This window comes from Triturus cristatus, chromosome 12 (assembly GCF_964204655.1).
Source record: "Triturus cristatus chromosome 12, aTriCri1.1, whole genome shotgun sequence".
In the NCBI taxonomy this organism is placed as follows: domain Eukaryota; kingdom Metazoa; phylum Chordata; class Amphibia; order Caudata; family Salamandridae; genus Triturus; species Triturus cristatus.
Genome location: NC_140595.1, coordinates 724,187,757 through 724,200,103, shown reverse-complemented (window position 1 = coordinate 724,200,103; position 12,347 = coordinate 724,187,757). Strand labels below are relative to the sequence as shown.

Here is a 12,347-nt window from a genome sequence, read left to right as displayed (position 1 = left end):
GCTCAAATGAGATTGATGGCGTTTAAATAGAGCGCGTAAAGGAACAGTTACACAGCTAAGAAATGGGAAAGACAGACTAGGGAAAAAAACACAGAAAGAGCCTGTAGATGAATTCTCTTCCTGGGACAGCAGGTTAAGAGAAATTACACATGGGGAGGTTAAGCATGTAACACGGGGGAGAATAAAAAAGAAAATGCAGTTTTATGAAGTGTGTTTGCCAATCCAGCCAGCACTTTTGTTCTATTTCTCTCTTTGCGTCTTTTATTGGTAAAGTAACTTTCAAGTTCATGCGTAGGTATGAATGAGAGAGCAACGGTATAATAATTTGAAGCGTTTACACCAGTGCTAAAGTAGGAATGAGGTGTAGCAAAGACATGAAAGAGGTAGCGATAACAAATATGTGGAGAGGCAATAGTGACACAAAAATAAGCCACCTATTTATAAAACTGAAATGGAAGAAATACTAAAGGTTAACTTCTGAAATTGTAGCCGATAATAAAAAGATTCTCGTTGTTGGCAGGATTCGAACCTGCGCGGGGATACCCCAATGGATTTCTAGTCCATCGCCTTACCCACTCGGCCACAACAACTTGCTGTAAGCTGCATACAAATATTTTGTTTGAAAGTTTTGAAGTTTTCCCACATCAAAGTACTAATATTCTGCAATGCGCTTTTTAAAAACAATGTTTTTTTCATCATGCACGTTCTGTCCTAAAAATAAAAATTGCATGAGTATATCTCTGGATCTGTAAAAGGATACGCTTGCATTCAAACTCTCTTGTGGCACTCAAGTTTTTTGGACCCCGTTGCACTCTGTTTTTGCGCTGCTTTTAGTCGACGACCCATATTACAGAAGTCAACCATCTCTGAGTATTTGGGACTCCTTTGTAAGTGCCTTATCTTTAATCCTTGAAAAGCTCTATAATAAAGGGGTCTGTCAAAGATTGCTTGAATGGAAGATAAAAGAAGGCCCACTTGTCTCACCAAATGCAGTAGAGAAACCTGATGTTTTACTCATGTTATCCTTAGTTCAGTTTTTGTTAGACCTGGCATCCTTAAGGTGGCCTACCAGCAACCTTTTTGCTTTTCACCTCACGTTTTGCTGTATCTTTATGTTGGCCGTAGGACTCTAATCACTTTATCACTACTGTGAGAAAGTGGCTCTGTATATACTGTTCCCAAATAGGTACAGTGTGCACAGAGTCCCCAGTCCCCAGAGGTTTGGCAGAGGCTAAAGTTAGATATAACCTTACTCTCTAAAGTGGTAGCTTGCCGAGCAGTAAGGCAGTATCAGAGTACAGTGTAAAACATTTGTTGTACACACTCAGTCAGCAAATGGTCTCACACACTCAAGAACTGAACACTAGGCCATTGGTTTGCATAAAAAAGATATTGTTGTTTTATTTGAGAACCAACAATAGGTATCAAAATATACTTTCTCAGAGTGAGGTGCTTTAGATAAATACTTTGCAATAGGCAATTGACTTTTGCAGGTCATAGTTACAGTTTATTACAATAGGCAACACAATTTGAATCACAATAATACATTGAGCTCAATGGGAATTTTAAGTTATATGCAATTAATTACTTTCAGGAATACTTTTCTAAATCCAGGACTGGATCCTAGATTCAGTCCTGGGACAGTTCTTGGAAACAAGTGAGTAAATTCGTTTTAGTTACTGTTGTGATTTTTAAGCAATATTTTGCTATTTTAAAAGTTGACACTTAGAAACTTTTGCTGATCAAATTACCAATGTTATCCTATGGAAGGAAATTCACTTAGCAGGTAAGTGGGGTTATGGTTACTTTTTCTAGGTCAGTGTTGGATCCTAGATCCAGCACTACTGTACCACCTGTAAGCAGTTGAGAAACTACGTTTAAGTTATACAGGCGATTTTTAAGGAATATTTACATGTTTGCAAAATCGACACTTAGAAGAAATTTCACAGAAAAACAGTCAATGGTTTCCTATGGAAGAAAATTCAAGTTACGGGTAAAGTACGTTCTCGTTACTTTTGTAATCCAGTGCTGGGCTCCTAGGCTCAGTACTGGGACATCTATCTAAAACAGGTAAACAATTACGTTTTCACAGTTGGTACGATTTTTAAAGAATATTTGTAAGTTTCAAAAATCGACACTTAGAAAATTTTCAGCAAAAAGCAGGCAATGATATCCCATGGAAGGAAATTCGAGTTACTGGTAAGTACGGTTAAAATTACTTTTCAGGGTCAGTACTGAGCTCCAAGATGCAGCACTGAGGTCTCTCCTGATAACAGGTGAGTAAATCAGAATTCGTTGTTCGGCTGATTTTAGATGAATATTTTAAAGTTCCAAAACTCCACACCACTTAGAAGAATTTCCAAGTGAAACCACTCAATGTTAGCCTATGGAAGAAAAGTGAGTTATAGGCTTTTAGGTAAGTACTCGACTGGCAGAGTTATGGTTCTGGGCATAGACTCAGGGGTCTCCCAGGGGAGTCCCAGCCTACTTGCCAAGCCTTAAACTCCCCTTTTATTACATATAATTTACACCTAAGGTAGGCCCTAGGTAGTCCTAGGTGCATGATGCTATGTAAGTAAAAAATAAGATATGTACTTTGGTGGTTCGCGTGTCCTGTAAGTACCAAACAGTCTATTTCATTTTTCACTACTGTGAGGTCTACCCCTCTCATAGGTTAGCTCTGTGTATTCCCCTATACTTTTTATTTGGTAATTCCATATCGGAGAGGAGTAGCTTTATTTATTTATTGAAAATCCTACTTACTGGTGAGGTTGGATTTAACTTTACTATTTTAGAAATGCCACTTTTAGAGAGTGAACATTTCTCTGCACTTACTGCTCTATTTGCCTGAAACCTGGCCCCAATACACGTCTGGATTGGGCTGGGTGACAGCAAAATTTGTGCCTTCCCTCTAGAGAGCCACAACACAGGTCACTCAACTGCACCTGGGGGGTGAGCTCCGCTCTCCCTTCACCCCCAATAGGTTCAAGAACGATAATTTATGTAAGTAAATACATTATAGCTACAGCTTATAATCATGCGAGTTTAAATCATTTGTTGTTAGATGGTTTAAATATTTGAAAGGATCTGTTTTTAATAGACATTTTACAAAAACCACTGGTACATTTGCTAATTCTGTAAAATTAACACCCAACTGCCGTGACATTGCCAACCACAATGCCGTGACTCGGATTCGAACTGAGGTTGCTGCGGCCACAACGCAGAGTACTAACCACTATACGATCACGGCGAGCTACTTGGGCTCAACGACATACAGTGACATGGAGAATTTATAATTCGGAACACTCAGGGCTGTTCCTGTGATAGGCTGGATGTATTCATTGCTTCCTCATTCCTCATTCAGAGGCTGCGTCTCCTCAGTGGTTGATAGGCTGAAACCGTTTCCTGGCCGCCTGCTTGTGAAATGCCAGGAGTCAAAGATCACACAATACACTTGCGGACCTGTGATGGGACACCAATGCAGAGAAACCCACCTGGCACAGACCTTCTATTCTGTCTATTAGACCTGCATCTTCCCTGCACCTTTCAAGCCATTTGTATGTGAAGCAAGAAAGAGTTAGAGAGTGATCCATCTCCACTTTTATAGGGAGGATGTCGCCGTGAGCTCCTCCCAGCTAATCACACGAACAGCAGAAAAGCAAGATAATACACAGTTGAGGGGAGGGCTGCATGGTTATGTTTTTGAGTAAATATTGAAACTGACCTCAGTGGCTCATTAGCAGAGCTGCGGCTAATGACTGGTGCCAAATCATGATGAAGCAAGCACCATGGCTCGTAGGGGACCCACAACACGCTTTTCTTAGCTCACTGAATTAAAGTATAAACTTCCGCCGTGTGTGAGTGGTAAAGGCTTGTTAATATGGTTCCTTTTCCAATTCAAGTCTGACAACAAGAGGCAGGAACCACGTGGCTTCGGAAGCTCAGGAAAGTAGCCACCAATCACAGAGAAAGAGAGAACTGGCAGTATGAGAGGTGGAGAAAACAGAAGCGGGAGCAAGGAGCTCAAATGAGATTGATGGCGTTTAAATAGAGCGCGTAAAGGAACAGTTACACAGCTAAGAAATGGGAAAGACAGACTAGGGAAAAAAACACAGAAAGAGCCTGTAGATGAATTCTCTTCCTGGGACAGCAGGTTAAGAGAAATTACACATGGGGAGGTTAAGCATGTAACACGGGGGAGAATAAAAAAGAAAATGCAGTTTTATGAAGTGTGTTTGCCAATCCAGCCAGCACTTTTGTTCTATTTCTCTCTTTGCGTCTTTTATTGGTAAAGTAACTTTCAAGTGCATGCGCAGGTATGAATGAGAGAGCAACGGTATAATAATTTGAAGCGTTTACACCAGTGCTAAAGTAGGAATGAGGTGTAGCAAAGACATGAAAGAGGTAGCGATAACAAATATGTGGAGAGGCAATAGTGACACAAAAATAAGCCACCTATTTATAAAACTGAAATGGAAGAAATACTAAAGGTTAACTTCTGAAATTGTAGCCGATAATAAAAAGATTCTCGTTGTTGGCAGGATTCGAACCTGCGCGGGGATACCCCAATGGATTTCTAGTCCATCGCCTTAACCACTCGGCCACAACAACTTGCTGTAAGCTGCCTACAAATATTTTGTTTGAAAGTTTTGAAGTTTTCCCACATCAAAGTACTAATATTCTGCAATGCGCTTTTTAAAAACAATGTTTTTTTCATCATGCACGTTCTGTCCTAAAAATAAAAATTGCATGAGTATATCTCTGGATCTGTAAAAGGATACGCTTGCATTCAAACTCTCTTGTGGCACTCAAGTTTTTTGGACCCTGTTGCACTCTGTTTTTGCGCTGCTTTTAGTCTACGACCCATATTACAGAAGTCAACCATCTCTGAGTATTTGGGACTCCTTTGTAAGTGCCTTATCTTTAATCCTTGAAAAGCTCTATAATAAAGGGGTCTGTCAAAGATTGCTTGAATGGAAGATAAAAGAAGGCCCACTTGTCTCACCAAATGCAGTAGAGAAACCTGATGTTTTACTCATGTTATCCTTAGTTCAGTTTTTGTTAGACCTGGCATCCTTAAGGTGGCCTACCAGCAACCTTTTTGCTTTTCACCTCACGTTTTGCTGTATCTTTATGTTGGCCGTAGGACTCTAATCACTTTATCACTACTGTGAGAAAGTGGCTCTGTATATACTGTTCCCAAATAGGTACAGTGTGCACAGAGTCCCCAGTCCCCAGAGGTTTGGCAGAGGCTAAAGTTAGATATAACCTTACTCTCTAAAGTGGTAGCTTGCCGAGCAGTAAGGCAGTATCAGAGTACAGTGTAAAACATTTGTTGTACACACTCAGTCAGCAAATGGTCTCACACACTCAAGAACTGAACTCTAGGCCATTGGTTTGCATACAAAAGATATTGTTGTTTTATTTTAGAACCAACAATAGGTATCAAAATATACTTTCTCAGAATGAGATGCTTTAGTTAAATACTTTGCAATAGGCAATTGACTTTTGCAGGTCATAGTTACAGTTTATTACAATAGGCAACACAATTTGAATCATAATAATACATTGAGCTCAATGGGAATTTTAAGTTATATGCAATTAATTACTTTCAGGAATACTTTTCTAAATCCAGGACTGGATCCTAGATTCAGTCCTGGGACAGTTCTTGGAAACAAGTGAGTAAATTCGTTTTAGTTACTGTTGTGATTTTTAAGCAATATTTTGCTATTTTAAAAGTTGACACTTAGAAACTTTTGCTGATCAAATTACCAATGTTATCCTATGGAAGGAAATTCACTTAGCAGGTAAGTGGGGTTATGGTTACCTTTTCTAGGTCAGTGTTGGATCCTAGATCCAGCACTACTGTACCACCTGTAAGCAGTTGAGAAACTACGTTTAAGTTATACAGGCGATTTTTAAGGAATATTTACATGTTTGCAAAATCGACACTGAGAAGAAATTTCACAGAAAAACAGTCAATGGTTTCCTATGGAAGAAAATTCAAGTTACGGGTAAAGTACGTTCTCGTTACTTTTGTAATCCAGTGCTGGGCTCCTAGGCTCAGTACTGGGACATCTATCTAAAACAGGTAAACAATTACGTTTTCACAGTTGGTACGATTTTTAAAGAATATTTGTAAGTTTCAAAAATCGACACTTAGAAAATTTTCAGCGAAAAGCAGGCAATGATATCCCATGGAAGGAAATTCGAGTTACTGGTAAGTACGGTTAAAATTACTTTTCAGGGTCAGTACTGAGCTCCAAGATGCAGCACTGAGGTCTCTCCTGATAACAGGTGAGTAAATCAGAATTCGTTGTTCGGCTGATTTTAGATGAATATTTTAAAGTTCCAAAACTCCACACCACTTAGAAGAATTTCCAAGTGAAACCACTCAATGTTAGCATATGGAAGAAAAGTGAGTTATCGGCTTTTAGGTAAGTACTCGACTGGCAGAGCTATGGTTCTGGGCATAGACTCAGGGGTCTCCCAGGGGAGTCCCAGCCTACTTGCCAAGCCTTAAACTCCCCTTTTATTACATATAATTTACACCTAAGGTAGGCCCTAGGTAGTCCTAGGTGCATGATGCTATGTAAGTAAAAAATAAGATATGTACTTTGGTGGTTCGCGTGTCCTGTAAGTACCAAACAGTCTATTTCATTTTTCACTACTGTGAGGTCTACCCCTCTCATAGGTTAGCCCTGTGTATTCCCCTATACTTTTTATTTGGTAATTCCATATCGGAGAGGAGTAGCTTTATTTATTTATTGAAAATCCTACTTACTGGTGAGGTTGGATTTAACTTTACTATTTTAGAAATGCCACTTTTAGAGAGTGAACATTTCTCTGCACTTACTGCTATATTTGCCTGAAACCTGGCCCCAATACACGTCTGGATTGGGCTAGGTGACAGCAAAATTTGTGCCTTCCCTCTAGAGAGCCACAACACAGGTCACTCAACTGCACCTGGGGGGTGAGCTCCGCTCTCCCTTCACCCCCAATAGGTTCAAGAACGATAATTTATGTAAGTAAATACATTATAGCTACAGCTTATAATCATGCGAGTTTAAATCATTTGTTGTTAGATGGTTTAAATATTTGAAAGGATCTGTTTTTAATAGACATTTTACAAAAACCACTGGTACATTTGCTAATTCTGTAAAATTAACACCCAACTGCCGTGACATTGCCAACCACAATGCCGTGACTCGGATTCGAACTGAGGTTGCTGCGGCCACAACGCAGAGTACTAACCACTATACGATCACGGCGAGCTACTTGGGCTCAACAACATACAGTGACATGGAGAATTTATAATTCGGAACACTCAGGGCTGTTCCTGTGATAGGCTGGATGTATTCATTGCTTCCTCATTCCTCATTCAGAGGCTGCGTCTCCTCAGTGGTTGATAGGCTGAAACCGTTTCCTGGCCGCCTGCTTGTGAAATGCCAGGAGTCAAAGATCACACAATACACTTGCGGACCTGTGATGGGACACCAATGCAGAGAAACCCACCTGGCACAGACCTTCTATTCTGTCTATTAGACCTGCATCTTCCCTGCACCTTTCAAGCCATTTGTATGTGAAGCAAGAAAGAGTTAGAGAGTGATCCATCTACACTTTTATAGGGAGGATGTCGCCGTGAGCTCCTCCCAGCTAATCACACGAACAGCAGAAAAGCAAGATAATACACAGTTGAGGGGAGGGCTGCATGGTTATGTTTTTGAGTATATATTGAAACTGACCTCAGTGGCTCATTAGCAGAGCTGCGGCTAATGACTGGTGCCAAATCATGATGAAGCAAGCACCATGGCTCGTAGGGGACCCACAACACGCTTTTCTTAGCTCACTGAATTAAAGTATAAACTTCCGCCGTGTGTGAGTGGTAAAGGCTTGTTAATATGGTTCCTTTTCCAATTCAAGTCTGACAACAAGAGGCAGGAACCACGTGGCTTCGGAAGCTCAGGAAAGTAGCCACCAATCACAGAGAAAGAGAGAACTGGCAGTATGAGAGGTGGAGAAAACAGAAGCGGGAGCAAGGAGCTCAAATGAGATTGATGGCGTTTAAATAGAGCGCGTAAAGGAACAGTTACACAGCTAAGAAATGGGAAAGACAGACTAGGGAAAAAAACACAGAAAGAGCCTGTAGATGAATTCTCTTCCTGGGACAGCAGGTTAAGAGAAATTACACATGGGGAGGTTAAGCATGTAACACGGGGGAGAATAAAAAAGAAAATGCAGTTTTATGAAGTGTGTTTGCCAATCCAGCCAGCACTTTTGTTCTATTTCTCTCTTTGCGTCTTTTATTGGTAAAGTAACTTTCAAGTGCATGCGCAGGTATGAATGAGAGAGCAACGGTATAATATTTTGAAGCGTTTACACCAGTGCTAAAGTAGGGACGAGGTGTAGCAAAGACATGAAAGAGGTAGCGATAACAAATATGTGGAGAGGCAATAGTGACACAAAAATAAGCCACCTATTTATAAAACTGAAATGGAAGAAATACTAAAGGTTAACTTCTGAAATTGTAGACGATAATAAAAAGATTCTCGTTGTTGGCAGGATTCGAACCTGCGCGGGGATACCTCAATGGATTTCTAGTCCATCGCCTTAACCACTCGGCCACAACAACTTGCTGTAAGCTGCCTACAAATATTTTGTTTGAAAGTTTTGAAGTTTTCCCACATCAAAGTACTAATATTCTGCAATGCGCTTTTTAAAAACAATGTTTTTTTCATCATGCACGTTCTGTCCTAAAAATAAAAATTGCATGAGTATATCTCTGGATCTGTAAAAGGATACGCTTGCATTCAAACTCTCTTGTGGCACTCAAGTTTTTTGGACCCTGTTGCACTCTGTTTTTGCGCTGCTTTTAGTCTACGACCCATATTACAGAAGTCAACCATCTCTGAGTATTTGGGACTCCTTTGTAAGTGCCTTATCTTTAATCCTTGAAAAGCTCTATAATAAAGGGGTCTGTCAAAGATTGCTTGAATGGAAGATAAAAGAAGGCCCACTTGTCTCACCAAATGCAGTAGAGAAACCTGATGTTTTACTCATGTTATCCTTAGTTCAGTTTTTGTTAGACCTGGCATCCTTAAGGTGGCCTACCAGCAACCTTTTTGCTTTTCACCTCACGTTTTGCTGTATCTTTATGTTGGCCGTAGGACTCTAATCACTTTATCACTACTGTGAGAAAGTGGCTCTGTATATACTGTTCCCAAATAGGTACAGTGTGCACAGAGTGCCCAGTCCCCAGAGGTTTGGCAGAGGCTAAAGTTAGATATAACCTTACTCTCTAAAGTGGTAGCTTGCCGAGCAGTAAGGCAGTATCAGAGTACAGTGTAAAACATTTGTTGTACACACTCAGTCAGCAAATGGTCTCACACACTCAAGAACTGAACTCTAGGCCATTGGTTTGCATACAAAAGATATTGTTGTTTTATTTTAGAACCAACAATAGGTATCAAAATATACTTTCTCAGAATGAGATGCTTTAGTTAAATACTTTGCAATAGGCAATTGACTTTTGCAGGTCATAGTTACAGTTTATTACAATAGGCAACACAATTTGAATCATAATAATACATTGAGCTCAATGGGAATTTTAAGTTATATGCAATTAATTACTTTCAGGAATACTTTTCTAAATCCAGGACTGGATCCTAGATTCAGTCCTGGGACAGTTCTTGGAAACAAGTGAGTAAATTCGTTTCAGTTACTGTTGTGATTTTTAAGCAATATTTTGCTATTTTAAAAGTTGACACTTAGAAACTTTTGCTGATCAAATTACCAATGTTATCCTATGGAAGGAAATTCACTTAGCAGGTAAGTGGGGTTATGGTTACCTTTTCTAGGTCAGTGTTGGATCCTAGATCCAGCACTACTGTACCACCTGTAAGCAGTTGAGAAACTACGTTTAAGTTATACAGGCGATTTTTAAGGAATATTTACATGTTTGCAAAATCGACACTGAGAAGAAATTTCACAGAAAAACAGTCAATGGTTTCCTATGGAAGAAAATTCAAGTTACGGGTAAAGTACGTTCTCGTTACTTTTGTAATCCAGTGCTGGGCTCCTAGGCTCAGTACTGGGACATCTATCTAAAACAGGTAAACAATTACGTTTTCACAGTTGGTACGATTTTTAAAGAATATTTGTAAGTTTCAAAAATCGACACTTAGAAAATTTTCAGCGAAAAGCAGGCAATGATATCCCATGGAAGGAAATTCGAGTTACTGGTAAGTACGGTTAAAATTACTTTTCAGGGTCAGTACTGAGCTCCAAGATGCAGCACTGAGGTCTCTCCTGATAACAGGTGAGTAAATCAGAATTCATTGTTCGGCTGATTTTAGATGAATATTTTAAAGTTCCAAAACTCCACACCACTTAGAAGAATTTCCAAGTGAAACCACTCAATGTTAGCATATGGAAGAAAAGTGAGTTATCGGCTTTTAGGTAAGTACTCGACTGGCAGAGCTATGGTTCTGGGCATAGACTCAGGGGTCTCCCAGGGGAGTCCCAGCCTACTTGCCAAGCCTTAAACTCCCCTTTTATTACATATAATTTACACCTAAGGTAGGCCCTAGGTAGTCCTAGGTGCATGATGCTATGTAAGTAAAAAATAAGATATGTACTTTGGTGGTTCGCGTGTCCTGTAAGTACCAAACAGTCTATTTCATTTTTCACTACTGTGAGGTCTACCCCTCTCATAGGTTAGCCCTGTGTATTCCCCTATACTTTTTATTTGGTAATTCCATATCGGAGAGGAGTAGCTTTATTTATTTATTGAAAATCCTACTTACTGGTGAGGTTGGATTTAACTTTACTATTTTAGAAATGCCACTTTTAGAGAGTGAACATTTCTCTGCACTTACTGCTATATTTGCCTGAAACCTGGCCCCAATACACGTCTGGATTGGGCTGGGTGACAGCAAAATTTGTGCCTTCCCTCTAGAGAGCCACAACACAGGTCACTCAACTGCACCTGGGGGGTGAGCTCCGCTCTCCCTTCACCCCCAATAGGTTCAAGAACGATAATTTATGTAAGTAAATACATTATAGCTACAGCTTATAATCATGCGAGTTTAAATCATTTGTTGTTAGATGGTTTAAATATTTGAAAGGATCTGTTTTTAATAGACATTTTACAAAAACCACTGGTACATTTGCTAATTCTGTAAAATTAACACCCAACTGCCGTGACATTGCCAACCACAATGCCGTGACTCGGATTCGAACTGAGGTTGCTGCGGCCACAACGCAGAGTACTAACCACTATACGATCACGGCGAGCTACTTGGGCTCAACAACATACAGTGACATGGAGAATTTATAATTCGGAACACTCAGGGCTGTTCCTGTGATAGGCTGGATGTATTCATTGCTTCCTCATTCCTCATTCAGAGGCTGCGTCTCCTCAGTGGTTGATAGGCTGAAACCGTTTCCTGGCCGCCTGCTTGTGAAATGCCAGGAGTCAAAGATCACACAATACACTTGCGGACCTGTGATGGGACACCAATGCAGAGAAACCCACCTGGCACAGACCTTCTATTCTGTCTATTAGACCTGCATCTTCCCTGCACCTTTCAAGCCATTTGTATGTGAAGCAAGAAAGAGTTAGAGAGTGATCCATCTACACTTTTATAGGGAGGATGTCGCCGTGAGCTCCTCCCAGCTAATCACACGAACAGCAGAAAAGCAAGATAATACACAGTTGAGGGGAGGGCTGCATGGTTATGTTTTTGAGTATATATTGAAACTGACCTAAGTGGCTCATTAGCAGAGCTGCGGCTAATGACTGGTGCCAAATCATGATGAAGCAAGCACCATGGCTCGTAGGGGACCCACAACACGCTTTTCTTAGCTCACTGAATTAAAGTATAAACTTCCGCCGTGTGTGAGTGGTAAAGGCTTGTTAATATGGTTCCTTTTCCAATTCAAGTCTGACAACAAGAGGCAGGAACCACGTGGCTTCGGAAGCTCAGGAAAGTAGCCACCAATCACAGAGAAAGAGAGAACTGGCAGTATGAGAGGTGGAGAAAACAGAAGCGGGAGCAAGGAGCTCAAATGAGATTGATGGCGTTTAAATAGAGCGCGTAAAGGAACAGTTACACAGCTAAGAAATGGGAAAGACAGACTAGGGAAAAAAACACAGAAAGAGCCTGTAGATGAATTCTCTTCCTGGGACAGCAGGTTAAGAGAAATTACACATGGGGAGGTTAAGCATGTAACACGGGGGAGAATAAAAAAGAAAATGCAGTTTTATGAAGTGTGTTTGCCAATCCAGCCAGCACTTTTGTTCTATTTCTCTCTTTGCGTCTTTTATTGGTAAAGTAACTTTCAAG

General features: G+C 40.4%; 3 non-coding genes across 3 annotated transcripts; all 3 read right to left on the bottom strand.

Moving 5' to 3' along the window:
- Positions 1 to 508: 508 nt before the first annotated feature.
- On the bottom strand, positions 509 to 590 carry TRNAS-AGA (transfer RNA serine (anticodon AGA)). The gene has a single exon. It is a non-coding gene; the product is annotated as a tRNA-Ser (tRNA).
- A 3,939-nt stretch (positions 591 to 4,529) lies between these two features.
- TRNAS-AGA (transfer RNA serine (anticodon AGA)) lies at positions 4,530 to 4,611 on the bottom strand. The gene has a single exon. It is a non-coding gene; the product is annotated as a tRNA-Ser (tRNA).
- A 3,939-nt stretch (positions 4,612 to 8,550) lies between these two features.
- On the bottom strand, positions 8,551 to 8,632 carry TRNAS-AGA (transfer RNA serine (anticodon AGA)). The gene has a single exon. It is a non-coding gene; the product is annotated as a tRNA-Ser (tRNA).
- Between the last annotated feature and the right edge of the window lie 3,715 nt (positions 8,633 to 12,347).